The 21,889-nt window shown below is 41.9% G+C and overlaps 1 protein-coding gene and 2 long non-coding RNA genes across 3 annotated transcripts in view; 2 read left to right on the top strand and 1 right to left on the bottom strand.

Moving 5' to 3' along the window:
• LOC132453342 (nucleosome-remodeling factor subunit BPTF-like) overlaps positions 1–21,889 on the top strand; it is a 185,466-nt gene that overhangs the window by 67,869 nt on the left and 95,708 nt on the right. The gene's annotated exons all lie outside the window — the stretch shown is intronic.
• On the top strand, positions 4,002–7,140 carry LOC132453395 (uncharacterized). The gene is made up of 2 exons (XR_009524695.1): positions 4,002–6,668; positions 6,852–7,140. It is a non-coding gene; the product is annotated as an uncharacterized LOC132453395 (long non-coding RNA).
• Positions 15,115–16,596, bottom strand: LOC132453354 (uncharacterized). The gene is made up of 3 exons (XR_009524654.1): positions 15,803–16,596; positions 15,517–15,665; positions 15,115–15,400 (listed from the first exon to the last, which is right to left on the bottom strand). It is a non-coding gene; the product is annotated as an uncharacterized LOC132453354 (long non-coding RNA).

Genomic DNA, 21,889 nt, shown 5'->3' with positions numbered 1-21,889 from the left:
AAATGCGCTAATTGCAATTGTAATTGTTGTAATGATTGAAACAGTAATTAGGTCGATTACCCCGTTACTGAAAAAATAACGGCGTTACCGAACAACGTGCTTCTAAACTGCGTTATAACACTGCTTGTAAACAATATGTAATAGGGAGGGGTCAAAATATTTGATTATTCGTTCCCGAGGGTCAAAGTAAGTGTACATAGGTCACAGTTAGGAGATGGGATGATTTTCATAGTATGACGTTTTCTTGGAGTAAGATACATCCTATGTATACATTTAAAATGTGATGAGGGTTTTTGGAGGTATCCTGTAGATTTTCCCATACTGTGTCCGAGCCAATCTCTTCCTCATCTGCAGAGGAAATATCCCTACTCCAAACACTTCCCACTGCTAAAGAGATATGAGGATTAGAGATACATTTATAAACTTTAGAAACCATCCCACGTGTCTGCCCTTGCAGGGCTCCAGACTAACTTTTTTCACTAGGAGCACTGTAGCCCCTAACTGAAAATTTTAGGAGTGCAACCAGAAATTTTAGGGGCACGAACCGTTAATCAACATGCTAACCAAATATTCACATTTCTACACATTTTCACTGTATTAGGCAAGGCAAGGCAACTTTATTTATATAGCACTATTAAAGCACTATTACTAATAAAGATTTTGATAAAAGATGCAGAAATTACAATGTGCCGTTTCAAATTCAGTGTCATTTCTTATTTTGAAGATTCAACATAGTGACGTACACTGTACAATAAAACATAGATTCAGAATAAAATAAAGTGCTTAGTAACTTTTCTAACAAATGTATGTAAACATTAGGGGCACTGGCCAATAACATTCCACCAGAACAAGTAGACAGGCCTGAACAACGTGTGCCTTCACTTAGAGCAGATCCTCCTGTGTTCCACTAGGAGGCTCAGAAGGCCAGCCCTTGTAATTTGGCCTCCTAGACCTATGACCCGAACTGAACCATGTTTGTACAGCTTCCTTGGCATCAAACTCTTGTAAACTAGGTCCCTCCATGCTAATTCAAATGAAGTCCTCCACAGTGTTTACATGTAGGGACCCCCTGACATCAGATTGAATCCTCTTCTGAGCAGAAAATCCCCTTTCAAATACAGCAGAGGAGACCGGCAGGACCAGCATGATGTGCACAAGATGTAGGATGTTCTAGAATGGATCATTAGCACAGGTTATATTTAATCAAAAAGTAATAATTGCTAAATCAACAAGGATATGATAATAATGGGTTACCTTGTAATCAGAGCAGACTGGCAACTTTGTTTCCATCATCTCCCATAAGGCATGGTAAGACTTGTCCATGTAGTTCCTGAAGATGAATGTCTTCATGGATTGATACTCCTCTCTAGCCAGATTGGAATCACAGCCATTTCTGAAAAGAGTGAAAGGAAAAACATACCAAACAATCTTGGTTAAGGATCATAGTAGATGTTGAAATGTTGCTTTGTGTTATACTTTTTATTACTTTATGATCATTTAAAAATAGTCACTAGCCTTGTTAAGTCAGAGGAGAAGTTGTCTAGCAGGAAGTCCAGCTGTCGGCTGATCTCGTTGCTTTGGCCAGGAATCATGACTGAAAGTCTTGAATGACTTCACTGTCTTTGCTGTTGCTGATGTAGACTCTTCATCTATCAAGGAATAGAAAGACAGAGTTGAGAGAAAGAGAAAGATGAATGTGTCATGATGATAGCTTATCTAATCTTCACAGATTCTTTTTTATCTATAATTCTGTGCTTTCACTTACGAAGCAGACTGCTGAATCTTTGCTTCAAATGAGGCACAGTGCAGTCTATGGTTGCTCTCACTGCTTGTTGCAGCTTAGGTGTGCTTGCCATGGAGAGTCCTTCCTTTCCCAGCACAGCAGCTTCACCTTTGATGGTGATCCCCTGAGTTCACACAATGTTTAACATTTGGACAAGAAACAATTAAAATAAACTCCAAATCTAAAATTGACAACAAAAAGTAAAAACTGCTGACCTGATACTTGTGTACAGGGTGAGGCTCACGCTCACCCTCTTGTTGTCTTCTCTGGGCCTGAAGGTCTGCCAGTAATTCTGCCAGCCTACCACCTGGCTTGCATCTCACTGACATGGCCTCAATAGTTGCAATGAGATTCTCAATCCCATTCACAGCCTGTAAAACATTTTCCTTGTGAAACGCATGAAGGGGAAAAGCTACATATGACTTGATTAAAATTATTTGCAGCCTACTCTGTTTTAATAAGGTTCAACTATATTCTTAACATGTCAACATTACCTGGGGCAAAATAACATAATTTCTTTGGAGAAGAAGGGTGAATTTGTCCTCAAACAAGTCAGTCAAGAAGTGACAGAAACCCACAAAGCTTCCATCTTCAATCATCTTCTTGACCTGCAAGACATAACCAATTAGTAACCACTAACCACAAATATTATTTGTTAACAGTTATTTGTATGCCTTCCATACATTAAATATGTTTTAAATTAAATACAGACCTTCTTTGATCTCCCAACAATATCAGCATTGGTGGATGATGCAGTCAAATGGTCCATGTGGTAAAATACTGCTGTGAACTGGCCAGGGTTCTGCAGATGTCCATCCTTTCCTCCAGGTTTCAGCAAGGTTTGCAGGGCCCTGGTCACATGTGGAAGCCAGCGTGTCCCACTGACAATACCCGGTACTTTGACACGCACACCCAACTCCTCTCCAAGTGCTCGTAGTTCTCTCATAGACTTGCAGCTGAAGTGGTATGTCTTCCAAACCATGTTGAGGAGACTGCAGACATGATCCACCATGGAAATGTTCCTTTGCCCAGATAGCATTGCCAGCTTCAGTCTACACTTACAAGGAATTCAACTTAAATTAAAGATGCATAGGCTAGAACCCTATGTTTATTCTGAAGGTTCCCATGTAACTTACCTATGTGGCATGCAATGAAATGGGACAATAAAAGCCCCTGCCTCAGCTTGGAGGGCTATTACCCCTCCTTTATGCCCGAGATTGACAGATGCACCATCAGCTCCCATGGCGACTGTCTTCTCTAACACCCTGTTTCTGTCCCTAGATGCTGGAAGGCCTCTTTGGTGGCATCATATACACCAGGCCTATTCAAGTAGCGGCCCGTGGGCCAAATGCGGCCCCTCTTAATTTTTTTCCTGGCCCGCAAGAGGTTGCATGCAAAAAATAAATAAATATAAAGGAGAAACATAGTTGCATGCAAATGAGGTTTCTGTGTGTAGCCGGTGATACTAGCCAGTATCAGTACCCGACAAACAGGAACTGACATCACTTATTCTGACAATGTTTGGCTCAACCGATACGTTTGAGTCTAGCTTTCCTCATATGAATGCCATCAGAACAAGGGCACGTTGCTCCATGACCTATGAGAAGCTGCATGAGTGTCTCAGGATGAGCCAAACTAGGCAAACAAGGCAGTGCAATCTTTCTCACTGACTCATTGGCTCAAAATGTCTCATATGTACAGTAGTTCTGTTTTGTGATGATTCAAACAACATTGTTTAATTCTAAATACGTGTCCAAAATATGTGAGAACAAAATCTTTTATAATGATACGATTAAAGGTGAAGGAAGGATGTGAAGATCCTTTGTGAAGATCGAAGGAATGCGTCTGACAAGTTTATTCCATGTAGTAGTACTAGGGGTGTGACGATACACATTCGGTTCACGAGAACGAGACGAGATTTTAAGAAAACTACAATGACAATAAATATGACTGGACCAACAGACTTTTATTTAACCGAGTTGCACAAGCATTTTGAAATGTTTTTTTATAACTCTTTACATGCATGAAATTGAAACTAAAACTAAAATTTATAAAAGTTGGAGTAAAATAAATTTAATTCAATAATTCTCATTTTTCAAGTGCAAACAATATTGTGTGCGAAACCAAATCAAAGTTCTACTCCATCAATACAGAGTGCAAATAGTGCAAACAGAGTCTGACCAAGTATGTCACTGACAACTTGGCAAGTGTCTTATCAGTCACTCTACTGCCATTCATCATTTCCGCCGGGTACCCAAAATGTTGCCAAACAAATGATTGAAAAGTGGCGGGGGCATCTTCGACGGTATTACGGGTATTTTCCGACGTCATTCTGGCTGCCTATGGCTGCTTCCCCTGCTTCCCCTCCTTTTCCTCCTCTTCTTCTTTTCCTTCTCCTTCGTTAGGTTCTGGCAGGCTAGACGTAGCAAAGGCGCATTACTGCCCCTACAGGCCACAAATAGAAGTTTGGATAGCTCACAAATCTCGCGAGACCGATTTTTAACGCGACGGGTAATATCGTCGAGTTTAATCTCGCGAGATCTCGTAGCACGAGATCTCGTCACACCCCTAAGTAGTACTATATATATTAAGTTAACACTACTTTAAGTACGATTTATTTGTAGCGATTCATTCACGTAGTTTTACTCTGTGTGGCCCATGAACCCCCAGTGGTTTTCCTTTTCGGCCCACTTGATAAGGAGGTTGAATAGCCCTGATATACACCTTAAAATTAAAAAGGGGTTATATTAGTTAATTAAAGATAAACAGTTCTCATCTATCCAAACTGTTTTCACGTGTGCGCGCATGCGTTCGAGAACAGTAGCGTCAGTTTCACGGGAGTGCGCCCACTTGTCGTGCCGTTTGACAGGATGCTGCGCCTCCTCTCTGGCCGCTCGTGTGAAAAGCCCTTTATGGCACCTGCAGTGATTATTTAAACTACAAACATATTCGCAGTAAAGACGGATACAGAAATTAGTGATCCAAACATAATTTGAATTAAAACATACCTTGAGCGTGTGCGTATTTCACTTAGATGGGGCCAATCAAAATATTCCTTGGTTTCCCTTCGATTAGGATCCTTCCGTATATGATTTTGCATTCCTTTGTTGAAACGTCGGTGTCCCCATCGATCATAATTGATAAATACGGAGCATCCTTGATCTTCGTGTAAGTCTTCCCCTTCAGAGTGTCCGCAGTTACTCCAACGAATTGTGCGCATGCTGTATCGTTGTATGTGTCGTTACATTTTAAGCCATTTTTCCTTTGAAGGTCGAGATGGCTTTTGAACTTGGTGAAGGGTAGTTCCTCCTTAGCAACGAAGTATGCCGTGTTAAATCGAAGTACCTGCAGTGTCTTGGCAAACTTGGTGTTCCCCGCATTTCTTGGGTAGCGTCTGCAACATTCACAGTTCATGGATTTCGTCTCCTTGCAGTACCTTAACCAGCAAAATTCTCGCAGCCAGTCTTCCCTAAAATGTTGGGTTCGGCCCTTTTTAGCCACATGATCCTCTGAATCATCATCCTCCGACTCTGTAGACTGTGGCACTGGCACACTACTAGCCGCAAGTGCCGCAGGTCGGTAGAACGAATCAATTGTTCGCTTGCTCATTGTTTGAGTGGCAGGTTGAGATCGTTCTCCTTCTCAGAGACCCGCGCCGGTTTCCCGCGCTCGATCAGCTGTAAAATTCAGTTGCGCATTCTCAAATTTTGCGGAGCCCGGTCTGGAGCCCTGCCTTGTACAGCAAATAATTTATGCAACTGATGTGTTCGGAGTGGTACTCCACATGGGACACCATATGCCTTCATGGCAGATCTCTATTGCAAGTAAAAGAAAAATGATGTGCCCGATAAATCATACTCTGCTTTTAGATCATTAAAGCCCTTAAACCATCATACAAATCTCGGAGAATATAAACTCCTTTACCAATCCATTGAGGAAAATAAAATGGTGTATTGCCAATAAGAAGAGAGAAGTTATTGAATACAGGGGCATGTTTATGCCATTTAAGATCTACCCCAGTATGTTTCATTACAGAGGGCCGAAGCACTTATTAACTTTTTTAGACGGAATGTTGGAGTAGACCAGGTCTTGTAGTCTATGAGGTGAAAGGTTTTCCTCAATTGATCTCCAAGACACTGAAGCATTGAGATTAACCCATACAGATAAGGGGCAAAGATCAAAGGACCAGAAATACATCTTAAAATTAGGTAAAGCTAGTCCCCCCAGTGTCCTATCTCGTTGAAGAGTTTTTCATTTCAGTCCGTCTTTTCCCATTCCATACAAATTTAGATATGAGTGAATGTAATTTTTCCCAAGACCCTTTTGGTGGTGCAAGGGGAACAATAGAGGAACAAAAAATTATGCAAGGAGGTACATCCATTTTTACAATCGATATGTGAGCTTGAAGGGAATTTGGAAGCTTAGACCAGTGTTCAAGATCCTTCTCGACTTAATTATATATGCCTTGAAAGTTTTTTGTTGCTATAGAAAAAGTAGAAGGGAATGTGTCAACCCAAAGATGCCAAAACTGCCTTACTATTGGGATCTTAGAGGGCAGGGGTGTAGGTGACAAGGCTGAATTTAAATGCATTAATGATTAGGGATGGGCATTCGATTAAGTTGTCTTAGTCGATCGTCTGGAGAATTAACGATCAATTAGTCGATTAATCATTAATATTTTACATTAGAATTTAGTTCCGACCAAGTATAACAGCACCGGGACTTTTAACTATACATGTATCACTCCGCTGTTTATGTTCTGCTAGCTAGTGTGTGTTCAGTCCCAGTCGCGGATCCATTTGTGTTGGCGGTGCCAAATAAATCATTAAATAAACAAACAAATGTTAAACTAATTAATGGTGCTTGTAGAACTGTTAGAATTATTGTTATTATTTTGGGAAGAAACTAGGGTTGTGTTTATGTTTATGAGCACCGGCTTCGAGCTGCAGGCTCTGTTGCTTAGAGCAGAGTAGCGCATAACTATTGAACGGATCTGGTTTAACTGAGTTGTTCATCTAATAATAAAGATCCCAATTAGGAAAACACTGTTTTTGTATTTTCACTTAAGCAATATCACACTCGAGGTCGTGCTGTTGTAGTGAATATCAGCACGGCTGTGATTATCTTCGGCACAATCACAGCCGTGCTGATACAACGCACTCCCTCTCGTGTGATATTGCTTAAGTATTAATATGCTATATTAAAAATGCAATGAAAATACAAAAACAGTGTTTTCCTAATTGGGATCTTTATTATTAGATGAACAACTCAGTTAAACCAGATCCGTTCAATAGTTATGCGCTACTCTGCTCTAAGCAACAGAGCCTGCAGCTCGAAGCCGGTGCTCATAAACATAAACACAACCCTAGTTTCTTCCCAAAATAATAACAATAACATAAAAAAAAACAATCATGTTATAACTTAACTAAAAGCATATTATTCTTAATTCTGACAGGTTTTGCCAAATGTAACGCAAAATATAAAAAAAAAGGCAGCAAAAGAAGGCAGAGAACAATGAATTAGGCTTAGTAACAATGCTTCTGAAAATAGAACCAGTAACTCACGCACCTTCAGAACCAGTATACAGATTTTTGTTCAGAAAGATGAGCATGTTTCCATGCTCTGGGGTCAGACCCGACCGCAGCCTGGTAACCGTCAGTCCAGCCGCCGAAAACACCGCTCTGAGGGGGCCGACGTTGCCGTGACGCACAAATACCTCTGTGCTAACTTGGCAAGGCGGGGGAACAACTTTCCACCAGCCTGTAGGGGTGCAATCCAAGGGCTCAGAAAGTTCTTTATTTCTGCTTCGATGCCAACCTCGCCTTGAGTGGTAGGTCTATAGTGCTCCCCAAGAAGTCATTTTTTAAATCATAATGGTCCCACACCAGACTTCGCCGTGGCGTCGTCCGCTTCATGATTACTTTTGAAATATATCGCCGTGTTCCAATATCCATACTATCCGTACTTACTAGCCTAAGTTTGAGTAAGTAGGGCGTTCCGATTCAGATCGGGCGAAAATAAGTGTACTGAAAGGACCCGGATGGTGTACTCAAGTGTCTGGCGACGTACACTTTTCGTACACAACGGCAGCCATCTTAGCTACGTAGCAGAAAAGGGCGGAGCCAGGCTGGGCCAAAGTCGGCGCATTTTCCACATAGCCTGCATTAAGTATTTTTATAGTTTTTATAGCTTTTTATAGCTGCTAGGCGTAAAGAGTTCACCGTTCGAAGCGGGATGTTTATTGCGGGGAGCCGCAAATTTAAATATTGCCCCTGTGTGGTAAAATGTTTAATTGTACACTATTATTTTAATCGATGAAAAATGTACGTAATCGACGAAATTCTTAACGATCAACTAGTCAACTCGTTTGTCGATTAATCATGCCCATGCCTATTAATGATGATTTAGTCAAATGAATCTTATATCCAGATAGAGAACTGAATACATCAAAAGCAGATAATAAATGTGGTATTGAGGACCCTGCGTCACCAACATAGTGAGATATCATCAGTATTTAATGATATTCTATTTTCTTTTAGGAAGTACAGAGGGATGCTGTCTAATTTTCTGGGCCAATGGTTCTAGAGATGGAGCAAAAAGTAATGGGGACAGGGGACAACCCCATATTAAGTGCCCCTTAATATAAACGGGCAAACTGGAAACTGGGTGAAGAAAATATTTCCTGTGTGAACCATTGCTGGGGTTGCCATACCCCAGCAATTGGCAGATTTACGAGTTGCCATACAAGACCTTGATCGTTTTCAGAAATTGAGAACCTAGCCCAAAGGTTTCCAAAGCAGCCTATAGATAATCCCACTCCACTCTGTCGAATGCTTTTTCAGCATCTTGCGACAGGACAGAGCAGGGAAGATCAATTGTACTTGTCGCATGGATAATATGCAGAAAGCGGCGCATGTTGTCAGGTGCTAATAAATAATAATAATAATAATAATAAATTCTAAGTTTGGTCTTTGTGTATCAGTTTTGTCAGATATTGTTCTAGGCGTGTGGCGAGTACCTTAGCAAAGAGTTTGACATCCCCATTGAGAAGAGACAGGGGTCTATAGTTACTGCACTGTGGTGGGCCAAGTATGCCCCAAAAAGTAAGATATAGTTCTGGGGGAATACCATCCCAACCAGGGCTGTAGTGGTCAAATTAGAGGTGGGTAAACTATGAATTTTGTGATCAGACACAACGACACAACGCAACGCAAAGTGTTGCGACTCTGTAAGGCTAGCCTGGCTATGTTCCATTATGTTATCAATTAAAGTCATATTAAATCAATCAATAACAGTCAATAAATGTGTATGTAGTTTATTCAAGTTATTCAAGATTAAGAACTATATCTATGGCATGTGTGTATGTGTGTGTATTAGTATGCATGCTTCACAGTAGTGCCCAGAGGGCCTCCTTGTCCTCCACGTCAGGTCCTGCCTTGCAGGGGCGTGTTCTGGGGTTCATGGCTCCCCTGTGCTTCACCAGCCAGGACTTCACATACGTGTTGGATTGAATTTTGTGAGTGGTGGGCCATTCAGTTGAATAAACATCAAGGACGACACTGTGACCAGGTGCAGACTGCATCTCAGGTGGCACACTATGATATTCATTAAGCTGAATCCCCTCTCACACTCAGCAGTGCTAACTGGAATGAGATGGTCGATATTCAGGAGTGGTGCAAGGTTTTCTGGAATGATGCTTGAGTTATCCTTAAAATCCCTATAGCCTTCAAGAATTTTTCTGTCATCAAGTCTGAACCTTTGGGCCAAGTTGTTTCAACTTGGATTACCCATACGGTTCCTCTAGGGCAGAGGTTCCCAACCTTTAGACTGCTGAGGCCCAAATTAAATTCTGAAAATCTTCCGCGGCCTACCCACATTTTTGCATATTCATAACTATGAGACGACAATGAGATTAAGCATTTCTTCATTTATTGAATGTAATTTTGATCAATGTTCTGTTTAAAATAAAAAAAACTGTTCAACATATTTGCATTACCTATAAATAAATTTAACTGTTCATTGAATTCATCAACTTTTAATTCATAAATATTCGTTCATACCTGACCTACGCTAATGAGAAGGTTGATGCTGCATAGCCAATGTCAAAGACTTGATGTTTGGCTGAATGGATGTCAGCTTTAAACGGAGATCTGGCTCAACATCCAGTTTATTCCTATACTTTATCTTTAATACCACGAGCACGGAAAAACCAGTTTCACACAAATATGTGGTGCTAAAAGGCATCAGAAACATCAATGCCTTGTTTGCCAAATCAGTGTATTCTGTGTGTGTGTGCATCCAGAAATGTGTTAACTCCTTCTGTGTGAAGACATGTTTCAAAGCAGAGTCACAAGATAACTCCACAAGGCTGTCTTGCTCTTTGGAGCTCAGACCTGCGAGGACATCCTCATTATGGGAGGCAAACGGATTCTGAATCCAGCGGTGCTGTTCGCTGAGCACCGGGAAGTACACCCGGAGCTGCGTCCGCAGGGTCTGCAGGTGTTCTGTGACGGCATCTGCCACAGAATCCGGGATCTGTCTTTCCTCTTGAATGAGAAGTTCTGATAGATTGTCGAAGGACTCATAGTTGTTCTGTCGGGCCCGTCTCTCCCATAGCTCGAGCTTCCGAATTGTGGCCTCTATCTTACTGTGGACATGGAATGTGGTCACAGCTTTTCCCTGCAAGGATAGATTGAGTCCATTTAGGTAGCCGAATATGTCAGCCAAATAGGTCAACTTACAGATCCAGTCAAAGTCACCAAATCGGTCTGACAAGTCAAACCGAGAGTCGAGGAAAAATTTTCTGAGTTCGTTCCGAAGTTCAACGAGTCGAGTGAGCACCTTGCCACGCGAAAGCCACCGGACTTCGGTGTGCAGGAGAAGCTGTTGGTGCTCGCTCCCCATCTCTGAACATAATATGGAGAACAAGCGTGACTGTAGTGGACGACTTTTAACAAAATTCACCGCTCTCACCGCTTCTTCTAAAACGGTCTTTAACTCTGCAGACATAGTCTTTGTAGCCAGTGCCTCTCTGTGTAGGCAGCAGTGGACAGCTGTCATCAGCGGAGCTACGGCTTTGACCCTTTTTGCGACTCCATTGAGTCTCCCCACCATAGCTTGTGCTCCGTCAGTGCTGAGCCCAACACACTTGGTCCAGTCGATATCATTGGAAACCACGAATGCATTCAGAGATTCAAAAATGGTTTCCGCGGTAGTACGTGACGGTAAAGGTTTGCAAAACAAAACATCTTCATGTATCTCCCCTTCAAATTCATATCTGACGAAACAAAGTAAATGCGCGAAGTTAACAATGTCTGTCGACTCATCAATTTGGAGAGCATAAAAGCGGCTTGCGCTTACTCTGCTTATTAGCGGTTTTAACACATCTGTAGCCATGTCGTCAATGCGTCTCTTTACTGTGTTGTCTGACAAAGAAATCAAGTTCAGTTTTTTGGCAGATTTCGTAGCCTAGAAACTATTTGAACACATTTCGTTAATCTAATCATCTACTTAAACCATTCAATCCTTTTTAGTAATCCGTCATTATATTTTTGTTTGTTTGTTATAAATTCAGATTTTTCTTTTTTAATCGAAAGGTCTCCCACGGCCCACCTGCAATACCTCGGCAGCCCACTAGTGGGCCACCACTGCTCTAGGGGAACAGGCCAGTTTGCTAGGAAAATAACTTTAAAGAAAATAAATAATAAAATAAAAATATTTATAATATATAAAATAAAAATATTTATAAATATTTTTATTTTTATTGGTTTAACCGCCAACCGCCCGAATTAAAAAAAAAAAAATTGTTGCGTCATCCGCCCGATTCACGGTTCAGCCGCGGAGTCCACGGCTGCAACTGCCAACCTCGCATCTCCAAATTGAGGCTTTAACATAGCGACCGAGCTATAGCGAAGTTGATACGCCAAAACCCCAAAAAAAATTGACATGGATAGTAAAACTCTGACTGACTTTCGCTCATTTTGACATGGGCAGTACACGGATAGCATGACTACGCATTGGCCAATCTGAATGCTCGTAGTCATTTAATAGTTCGTCAAGTAAAATTGATTTATAAATCACAAAAACAACTCATGTGAATTGATCATCTTCAGTCTTACTTTGTACTTGAGGCCTTTTTCGGGCATCTGTTGGAGTGGGAGCACTCGAAGGTCTCGTCAAAAAACGCCTGATATCAATGGCTAATTAGTGACAGGTAGGCAGGCATGATAATCCACAACGCATAGGGCCATGTGTTTACATACTTCCTGTTTACATATTTTCCTGGATCCTGATTGGTGTCGCCGCCGCAGCCGCAAGGCACTGATTGGAGGGTCACAGACCATAGGCCTACAGCGCAGATGAAAATGATTCAGATTACAGCGTTTATTTGTTCAACAATATGAAACTTTGTCTTTGAGGTGCGTAAACGCCACTTAGAGGTGCGTAAACGCTATTTAGAGGTGCGTAAACGCTATTTCCTAAATTCCAGAGGTGCGTAAACGGTGTTTACGTGCGTTTACCCTCCACTACAGCCCTGATCCCAACCAGGGGACTTGCCCTTCTTCATATTTACAAAGGCCTCTCTTAACTCTGTTAAGGAGATGGGAGAATCTAGTTCCTTTGCTTCTTGTCTTGAGAGAGAAGGTAAATCCAGACCATGGAAAAGTTTTTACTAGCATGGCCAGATTTATAAAGTGTAGAATAGAATGTTTTAAATGCCGAATTCATTTCACCAGGTTCAGTTAAAGTGCGATTGGGAGATTTAATGGCCAAAATGTTAGAACGTTTTTCATTATGTTTTAGTCTTAGAGCTAACAGGTGACCTGGTCTAGGCCCATTGAAATAATAAGTTCTCCTGGTTCTATGAATCAAGAACTCGGCCCTCTGCCTTAGTAAGGAGTTTAACTCAGTTCTTGTTGGAGAAATTCTACCTAATAAGACATCAGTTTGCGTGCTGTTGTTTGTCCTCAAGTTGCCTTTTTTTTCAGATGAGATGAGATTGATGAATCTCTTATTGAGCCCTTAATGGCATCCAATAGGATTCTAGGGTCCCCCCTTGATCCTGTATTAAGTTCAATAAAAGTTTGTTGCATTACTAAAGAAGACACGGAACTCTTCATTTTTGAGGAGTGTAGTGTTGAAACGCCAGAGTGGTGCCCTAGGAGGAGCGCCCAGAAGTATAAGATGAGCTGAGACTATGCTGTGGACTGATAGTGAGCAGGGTTTAATTGAAACATTATGTATTTCAGAGAAAGAGGTAGGTGAAGCTCATAAATAATCTATTCTGGAGTAGGTATTATGTCTGGCTGAGTAGAAGGTCTGCTGTTTGAAAGTAGGATTAATGTACGGTATAGGTCTGTTAAATTAAGAGATGAAATTTTTTTGCATGTCCCTTGAGGCACGTACGTGTGGAGGAAGTGTTGAGCAGATTTATCTAGTGCTAAGTTAATGCAAGTGTTCATATCTGCACCTATTTCATATCTGTTCATATCTGCACCTATGATTAGTGAGGAATCCTGGAGGTGTGATAAAACTGTAATAACATTGGAGAATTGCGTTAAAGTGCTTTTAATGTTCCCCTAGATTTGGTATTAAGGGATGCAGAGGCCGCTACATAGTGGTGCTTGTTTGCGAAACAATGAGCGTCTGCAGTTCTTAAATGGGATTCTTGCATGAAAACAACATCCACAAGTTGCCTCTGTAGGAAATCTAAGCAAGCAGTTTGCCTAATTGGGCCGTTCAGCCCATTCAGCTAATTAGATGTAAATTAGCCATGTTTAGCTAAGACTATAAGTAACCAACTCCCCCACTAGAAACCACTCTTAAGGAGTGTAGTGGACCCTTAAAGCCCATGGTGCAGGTTAACCGGAAGTTTCGATTAATGGGTACATAAAGCACTCAAAATATGTATATAAAGTTTGAAATGTCTCCAAAATGGTGATAAAGTCCAGTTTTTGTCGTTTTTGGTTAGTAACGGTTATTTTTTACGCAATTCGGCGATGACGTCACGTGAGGTAGACGCATACTAGAACTAGCACTATGGCGTCTGATGGGAATGAGACTGATTATGTCGTTGGCTCAGATAAGTACCCTAAACTTAGTCAGAAGATCTAGAAATAGAAGGCACATTATGCCTTCTATTTCTTCTAATTATGGGCTAGCTTGACAGTCCCACCTGTGAACCCCTAATGTTTATTTCTAAGCTTTTACCTCTTTCTCCGGTGAAAATGTTGTTTGCAAACGTAGCCGACGCCGAGTAAGCTGGTCATGTCTTCAGATAGTGCTAACTAGTTTTCCTCGTGATTGATAGTAGTAAGCGTGTCTGTGTCGTTGTGTTTGGCAGGTGTCTGTGTGGGCGGTGTCGTCCCATGGAAACTGGTGGAGAGCTTGTGTTGTAGGGAGGTGAGCGCGTTTTGGTCGCTGGTCGAGGAGCTCACCCCGCGGCCAGCAGATGTAACGTGCCTAACGTAGCATCCTGGATTTGAGGGTTAGGGTTAATCCGTTTGTGTTAAAAATAGCATACTCACACTTCAGGCAGGATCATTGTCCCCTTCAAGCCAGCACGCACGAGTATGTTCATGGTTTGTGTTTACTTTACAAATCTTTTTACACTGAGTCCATTGAACCAACAGATATAGGTGACAGGAGATGTGTTGCATACACAATAAACATGCATAAGAAACAGGCTTAAAATGACGTTTCCAACCTACTTACAGAGTTTTCAACTTAAGAATCTTTCCTACTTATCCCTAGGCAATACCGGTACACTGCGTACAGGCAGGCTATACGCTGGGCTTATGGCGTTTTAGGGAGGAGTATAAGGAAGCCTCTACCCTCTTATGTGGTTTCAACCATCAGACAGCAATTCCAGAATGGTGACCAGACCTATCAGGGCTTTCAAAGGCCTTGTTTGGATGACAATGAATAAAAATAATTGTTATTCTTATTCTGTTGTGATCATTCAATTGCCCTTAAAATGTTATAAAGCACACACAACACATGAATTTTGGATAAAAAGGTTATTGGCATTGCTTGTAATGGTTACTGAACAAAGACACAGGTTGGAATTAAATCTATACAAAAAAATGGTTAGGCACAAAACATACAAGGAACACTGATGAAGCGCTAGACCCGCAATGTTTAATTCTAATTCTAATTAATTCTGCAATAGTGTTGTCATACCCGAGGGTCAGTTGATGGTTCTCTTTCTCTCACACTCGCATACTATTTCATGCATGCATACATGCAGTGATACATGCAAAAGCACATCAAGCAGACACACAGTGAGCCCAGACAACACCGCACACAGAGGTTGACAAGGCACAGGTAATATGATTGCCAAATTATTTTGAATTACATACAAAGAAATTTCATGCAAATAATAACTAAATCATTGGACTTGTCCGTGGAAAAAAATAATAATGTGAAATTAGGTTTTCTTGAAGCGTGACTGCCGGGCTAGGTAGAGGCTGACGGCCTCCTCCTTAGGAATCTGTTCGAAGGATTTGGCGATGGGGTCGGGTGCATCGGAGGACAAATTGGCGCTAATCTCTCGAAGAACCGCGGGTGAATTGGCGTAGCTCTCCCGAAGGGCCTTCATTAATGATGTTGCATAACCTGCAGACATAATAATAATAATTATAATAATATTACTTTATAAAGATCATTGTCACTGATCACCGATGTCTCGTGCGCCATCTCAAAAAATGATAGAACTGCATGACACTGCTTACCCTATGAGGCTGCCTCTTTGATGGGACGCACCACATGGCCAACTTTTCTGAAGCGCGGATACCGCACGCAGTACTTCTCCGTCCCGTCACTTCTCCGTGCTGTCTCGCGATTGGCATTGTGATTATAATGCAGCGCCGCTAAGAGAAGCCTACAAAACACATTTGAGAAAACCTTTGAAACTTGGTGTATGTATGACAAAATACTACAATAGGCATGTTAATAGGTACTATTATTACTATAAAAGGCATAATAATTTGCAGTGTTATTCCATTGGATAGCACTGACCTGCTATACATCCCAAGGTATGAAAACCCTGTGTGCTTGGGCGCGAAGTGCAAGATGAGGGAGTGGTAAGCCTCAAGGGAGAAGGTCTGGTGTTGTGGAGACAGCTGTCGAACATCTTTCAGTAAGGCAGCCCTCATCATTATGTTCTCCAACTTGACTGCTTCCAATGAGCCTGCAAAGACCAAGGCAGGGAGGCAGACAGACACACAGACGGAAAACGTACAAATAGACAGGAAGATATATAGACGGACAGAATTCCTTTTTTAAATGGAAACACACATGAAATTGTCCTGCATATGAATTATAGCAAACATAAACAGTAAACAGAATGTTATGAGATTGCCAGGGAATGAAAAAATAATTTCATCACAAAGTTCACATGTCAAAGCATCCAGACAATTACTCAAAGACAGCAAATAAAACAAAACTATGTAGAGCGTGCATAATACCAGTACTGTACCTGGGTCCAGCCACTCTTTGTTGCGCTGATCTCCGTCTAGAGGGCCATGGGCACAACTGGAGAAGGCAGGGGTGTCATGGTCATGGATGTCCTGGATGTGGTTCACTAAACTTCTCTATTTGGCCTCCATGACCGCTGGGTTGCCATCTGGGGTTGAGGCTGCGGTCCAATAGAGGTGATTCACTATAGCTGGCCTCCACAACTGTAGTTGGTCACACTCTTTGGATGCTGCATCCAATGCCTTCCCCAGACCTGTTTTAGAACAAATGGTATTAATTGATATGCACTAACAAAAACTGCTTCAAGGTTCCAACAATGGATACATACTTTTGGCAATGTGCCACACAGAGAATCTGACCTGGAATTAATTACAATTTATGTTTCAAGTTTTTAGAACCATGGTCTGTAAAGACAATCCACCATGTCATCTGCAAATGCCAACTAAAGCCACCCTACATGATAACAAATAAAAAATAAAAACGTGGAACTGGTCTAGCTCTCACACTGGTTTACCTGCAGTCACCAGCAAGAACTAGCCCGCCATCCATTGCCCGTAGGTCACTAAAATTCTTAGCTTGATCATTCTGCCAGGCCTGAACGATTACAGGGATGGTGTAGCGGCGTTGATGGCGAAAGAAACTGCTCGCCCTGATGCACTGCAGGCCAAACAGGGTCAACATTCTTAGTGTCTGTGTGGCCAAACATCCAGTAAAATGAATGGCCCCACTTAACAGGAGGTTGCAGGTTGGCATGTTCCTGTGGAGCATTGGCTGGTTTTGCCAGAAACTGTGGTAGCCACATGATGCACAGACCTAGATATGTAAGAAAAGAAAAGAAAAGAAAACAGAGTAATCAACAGTATATCAGGATTCAATATAGAGTAAGTACTGTACATTACTGGTCAAAGGTTTCATATTTTCAATGAAACACACATGACCAATACAGTATAACACTCAAATATGATGGCATCACAAACCAGCAGACTTAAGCCAGCCTGTTACATCCTTCCTGCTGCACGATGCTACTATCCGACCTCTCACAACAGGCCGGACAGATGGCAAAAAGGCCCATCAGCTCCTCTTGGCAAACAATGAATTTGTCAATGCAACTACAACAACAAAAAATGAGGGGGAGGGGGGCGGTGTTATTCAAACTAACAAAGCATTGAGCATTCAATATGGTCTATGTTGGTTTTAGATTATCTCACTTGTGGTGGGGGTCACACGTGTAAGGTGGCTCCTCATCAAACAATTCCTCCTCATCCATCGGCTCTTCGGGCACCCACGACAAGTCACTGATGACAGTGGCATTATCATCATCATCGTCAACTGTCTGTTCAAGACTAGCGAGGGGAGTGGAGGTTTGTGGGCTGAATGAAGTCTGTGTTCCCATGTTAGGCTTCAGGTTAGCACAGCTGTGGCAGAGGCAGTAAACATACCCAAACCTATGACAATCATGGCAAATCTAAGCGGCTATGTATTGGTTGTAGGCTATGTATTCATTTCATCAATGTGTATGGAAATGTCCTGCTTGCAATGTTTTAGACATAATATCTACCCCTTAAAATACCAAAGATTTACCGTGAGACCATCGGAGGGGCTTCAAATAACATTGTGTCCCAGCGTCAGAAGTGGAGGAGGGCAAGTGCTGAACCCCAGTATCGACACTCTCCACAGTGTCTACACTGTCCACGGTCTCCTGCTGTGAGGCGTCTGCAAACATCTTGCGAAAACAAATATAAAAAAGTATATTAGTATAAAGTATAGTATATATAAGTATATAAAAAAGAAATGCAAGGGTGTAGTGGTGAAATAAGATGTGGGTAAACTATGAATACTTAGATCAGTGATTCGCAACCAAGTGTAGTGCATTTACTGTATTGGGAGGTAGCTAAACTCTGAAGTGAGAAGTGGATAAACTCTGTTTCTGAAATTTCAGAGGTGGGTAAACTGCGTTTACTTGCGTTTAGCCTCCACTACAGCCCTGGCGACACGGTCACGGTCAAATATATGTGAAAGAGAACCGTAGCAGTCTAGCACTAACACAAAACGCAAACATACTGTTGTGAAAGCAGCTTGATAATGACGATCACTGATCCAAACACTAGCCATGAAGCTTTCATGACGATATGGACATTTACTTCAGGACAATTTTGTTTTGGCTCATATTCGTGAATCACGAAATATGCTCTTCTAATGTCGGACTGATCATGCTTGTAGTGGAGGCTGTGCCAAAGGGAACACGGTATGCAAAATACACACAGAGCTAGCTAACGCGCAGCTTGTAATTAGCAGCTATAGCATGATGCATGATGCCGCAATCTCTCGCTTGCGGCAGACGGTGTCTCTCGACCTCGGGACAGGGCAGGCAGAGTGGTTTGCATGCACAGACGACACGGCGGTAGGAATTAACTTCGCCGTCCTCTTACTCTTTAAACCAAGTGAGACCATCTTGGCATCCCCCGAGTGGTAATCCTCCTCCTTGAAATGCGCGCTGCATATTCTTGAGTACGCGGTAACAGAGCTAGCTGAAAAATCTGCCCGCCTAACCTTGACAAATTGCACCCAGCTTCGGAGGATCCCTTTGTCCTTGGGGAAGCAATGGACCCTATGTCCACTTTTGCTGGAGTTGTTGCACCCGCCACAAATACAGTAGAAAACCATTTTATCTACTTATATATCTCTCTCTCTATCTGTCTATCTGTCTATCTGTCTATCTGTCTATCTGTCTATCTGTCTCTCCGTCTCTCTCTCTCCTTGAGTAGAGCAACATCCCCACATGCTTGCAGCCCCCCACCCCCCATTATAAACATCAGATACAGATGCAGTATAAAAATGAAACCAATATTTTGGTCAAATGGCAATGTAAAGACATAGGTTCTAATGAAAAGTAGTTATGAAAATAAGAAAGACAATGAACATGTTTCACTAGATGAACAGTTTATTTCAGCTCATGGCATAAAGTCAGTCCAATCCCAAATTAGGACGTATGGTAGAGTTATGTAGCAAATAAAAAAAATACCTTACTCTTAATGAAGAACGAAAGACAAATACAGCTCTTAGTCAGAGTTGAGGGACCCGCGGGCCGTTCTCAAAGTGCGGCCCGCGGGCCAATGGCGGCCCGCGGAATCATTCCTGGCGGCCCGCAATGACATACATAATTATGTAAGTTTAAAAAGTTTTTATTTTTTTTAGCAATATTAATTTAAACAAATATAAATAAATATAAAGAGAAAATTCGACTCTCTCTAGCTTTCAATTAAATCCTTTTACATTTTTTAGTTTGAATCCGGCTGTACATTACTTTGAAAGGGTGAACCTCAGTTTCATGATTTAGACCTCACTTGACCTCACTCCCAGAGGTCCACGGTGCAATGTTTTTTTTCACCACTGGGATGCTGACGGCGTTTCCCGCCAACATTTTTTTTCCTTTGGCGGCCCTCAGTCAAATTTTGGGTTCCTAAATTGGCCCTCAGTTGTCAAAACTTTGAGAACCCCTGCTCTAGGGTCTATAGCATATAACCGCGTTGTCTGATTACAGTTTAATTGTTATTTTTTTCACAATTTACCAGCTCTCGTTTTGAAGACCGACCACGCCATTCGTTTCAATGGGATTCGCGATGGTCAATAATTTCAACAAGTGTTCATATTTTTCATGTGAAATTCGTACTAGCCTTTTTACAACAGATTATATAGGGTCTATAGCATATAACTGCATTGCATTTTTTTCACAACAGACAATTTGACTGGAAGTACTTAGCAGGTAGTTTTTTTTTTTGCGTTTAAGATATTAAGTGATTTCTTGCCGATGATCCATGGCTGCCTTTGTGAATACCGGCACATATCGAATAATCGATTATTCGTTCATACCACCCACTGATTATTCGACCATGAAAGTTTTGAGTTATTCACATCCCAAATATGTAACTTTTAAAGGTATACATAAACTGATCAATTTAAAGTTTTAACTGTTTTGATCCCTTCACTGTATTTCATCCACCACAGTATTGAAAATATTTCTTAAACATTTCACTGCATACGAGAATGAAATAACTACTGTATTTTCCGCACTATAAGGCGCACCGGAGTATAAGCCGCAGCAGCTAAATTGAATGATGTGTACATAGATAAGCCGCACTAGACTATAAGACGCGGGTGTTTTAATATTTAATTACAATATGCAAGGTTTCGTGCACAGAGGGGATTGTCGGGAAAGAGATGGCTGCTTCAGAAAGCTCCCATTTATTAACATTTCAACAAACAAGTTGCATATTTGCATAACGTATTACGTGTTACCATTTAGTGCAATAGTAGTTACAGAACATATACTGTGCTGTGTAAACGGTACTGTATCACATAGCGTATCAGACACACAAACTTTTCAACTTTCAAACTTAAACGGTGCGCTCCCAGCGCACATACCGGCAGTGATCTACACAGCAGTGGTTTTCAATCAATGGTCCTTGAGGGAGTGCATAGGGGTTCCCCAGCAAAATTAGTTACCGTAATAGCATCACAAACATTTATTAACATTGGCTATTTTGGAAAAACCTTGAAAAAGTGTGAACATCTTTGAACATTTATCTACGTTGTAGCCTACAGTAGTACCATAACAAAAACCAGAAACCAGAAAAGTCAAGTCATTAATCCTCATCTCCGTCTTCTTCCTGCGTACTAAAACCACCAAAGTCCTCATCTTCAGTGTCGGAAACGAACAGGCTCAGGGTGGCTTCGTCAGCCACTCTCCTCTCTCCTTCGTTGTCGCTGTCAAAACCAACGAACTCCTCTTCGTCACTGTCGGAATCGAACAGCCTCTGAAGGGCCTCAGCTGTGGCGGCGTCCTCCTCTTCATCACGCAGTAGTCCAGCCTTTCGGAACCCGTTAATGATCGTGGATGTTTTGACACTCCTCCACGCCATCAGGACCCACTCGCAAACTTGAGCGAAAGTTGCTTTTCGCATGCGACCAGTTTTGGTGAATAATTTATCGCCGCTAGTCATCCACGCCTCCCACTGAACGCGTAGTGCCACTTTGAACGCACGATTGACACTGATGTCGCGTGGCTGCAGATCCTTTGTTGTGCCCCCAGGAATCACAGCTGGAATCGAGTTTGTGCTCTTGATGGCTGCTTTCACATTATCCGTTATATGGGCCCTCATGCTGTCCAAAACGAGCAAAGCTTTTTTTTGGCGAAAGAATCCTCCAGGGCGCATGACGTAGCACTCATTCAGCCACTCCTTCATCCCGCTTTCCATCATCCTACCTTTCTTGTTGACTTTAAAGGAGATGCCGTTCGGGATCTTTTCTTTCGGCATTGTAATCCGCTTAAAAATCACCATTGGCGGAAGCTTTAATCCAGATGCTGTGCAGCCAAGAACACAAGTGAAATTCGTTCTCTCGTGGCCAGTGGTTCTCAACGTGATGGACGATTCACCTTTCTTGTTAACAGTCCTAGTGAGAGGCAGGTCAAACGTCAAAGGCACTTCATCCATATTTATGATCTGGTCCGGTCCGATGGAATATTCCTCTATCTTTCTTTGTGTGAATTCGCCAAAGTTTGTTATTTTTTCCTTGTAGTCGGGAGGGAGTTGCTGACACACAGTCGTCCGCACCCTGATGGACAGTCCC

This window comes from Gadus macrocephalus, chromosome 3 (assembly GCF_031168955.1).
Source record: "Gadus macrocephalus chromosome 3, ASM3116895v1".
Classification (NCBI taxonomy): domain Eukaryota; kingdom Metazoa; phylum Chordata; class Actinopteri; order Gadiformes; family Gadidae; genus Gadus; species Gadus macrocephalus.
Note: the sequence above shows the minus strand (reverse complement) of the source record. Positions and strands in the feature narration are given on the sequence as shown.